At 40.4% G+C, this 1,416-nt stretch overlaps 1 non-coding gene across 1 annotated transcript; it reads left to right on the top strand.

Annotated features, from left to right (window-relative positions):
• Positions 1-476: 476 nt before the first annotated feature.
• Positions 477-583, top strand: LOC112098700. The gene has a single exon (XR_002905809.1). It is a non-coding gene; the product is annotated as a small nucleolar RNA R71 (small nucleolar RNA).
• The last annotated feature ends 833 nt before the right edge of the window (positions 584-1,416 follow it).

Genomic DNA, 1,416 nt, shown 5'->3' with positions numbered 1-1,416 from the left:
ATCCTGACGGCCTAACTCCATAGCTGAAGTTGGGATGATCCTTCCATCCCGGATTGTATGTTTGTGCATAAGGATCATACCTCCTCTGAGGCATGCCTGGAAATCCTCCAACTGCATTGGCTTGTTCAGCGGGTTCTTCTTGAAGTGTAGGACACATATCGGTTGAATGACCCATATTGTAACAAATGCCACAAGTCTTCACCTGTTGCACATTACCTACAACAAACTTTTCCACAAGAGAAGTAAGTTTATCTAAACGTTGTTCAACAGAAGAAATATTTACCTCATTCACCGTTCTTGAAGTGGCATCTTGTCTGCTGCCAAATTGTTGTGCATTGGCAGCCATATTTGAGATCAACTCCCTTGCTTGAGTAGGGGTCTTGTTCACCAACACGCCTCCACTAGCAGCATCTATCATACTCCTATCCATCAATGATAATCCTTCGTAAAAATATTGAATAAGAAGTTGATCAGAAATCTGATGCTGAGGACAGCTGGCACACAATTGTTTGAATCGCTCCCAATACTCATATAAAGTCTCCCCAGGAAGTTGTCTGATCCCACAAATGTCTTTTCTGATGTTAGCAGCTCTTGAAGCAGGAAAGTACTTCTCGAGGAACTGCTTCTTCAAATCATTCCACGTTGTAATCGATCCAGGAGGCAAGTAATACAACCAATCTTTAGCTAGCCCATCTACAGAGAACGGAAAAGCACGCAGCTTAATCTGCTCTTCAGTCACGCCTTGTGGTCTCATACTTGAACACACAACATGAAACTCCTTAAGATGTTTATGAGGATCTTCACCTGCAAAACCATGAAACTTGGGTAATAAATGAATAAGACCAGACTTTAATTCAAAATTTACCTCCAAATCTACATATTGAATGCAGAGTGGTTGCTGATTCAAGTCTGGTTCAGCTAACTCTCTAAGAGTTCTTTCTACAGGTGCAGGTCTATCCATCACTTGTTCTTCCGAATCGCTAGATGATTCAACTAAATTAGGCACCGTATCTGTTTCAAAAAGCAAAGGCGACGAGGATCGTTGCTTAGCTCGCTTAGTCTGCTGTCTCAGCTGGCGAGCTGTCTTCTCAATTTCAGGATCAAACGAAAGTGTACCTGTACGAGAAGAACGAACCATACACCAAGTAAAACGTAAAAAGGATTAAATAAATGACACCAATCCCCGGCAACGGCGCCAAAATTTGATGGGTGTCGAAGCCAACAAAAATAAATTCCTACTCTAAATAAATTGTGTATAGTGATTGAGCAGGGTCGTGTCCACAGAGATCGGTAATTAATTAAATCCTTTTGAAACGTAAAACGTAAAATAGGGGAATTGTTGACAATAATAAAAATCAAATTAAAATAACAAGAATGTAAATTAAAGTTGTAATTCAAATTGGAGAAAGCTCTGGT

The sequence above is a fragment of the Citrus clementina genome, unplaced genomic scaffold, assembly GCF_000493195.1.
Source record: "Citrus clementina cultivar Clemenules unplaced genomic scaffold, Citrus_clementina_v1.0 scaffold_5, whole genome shotgun sequence".
NCBI lineage: Eukaryota > Viridiplantae > Streptophyta > Magnoliopsida > Sapindales > Rutaceae > Citrus > Citrus x clementina.
The sequence above is the reverse complement of the archived record's forward strand: the minus strand, read 5'-3'. Positions and strand labels throughout refer to the sequence as shown.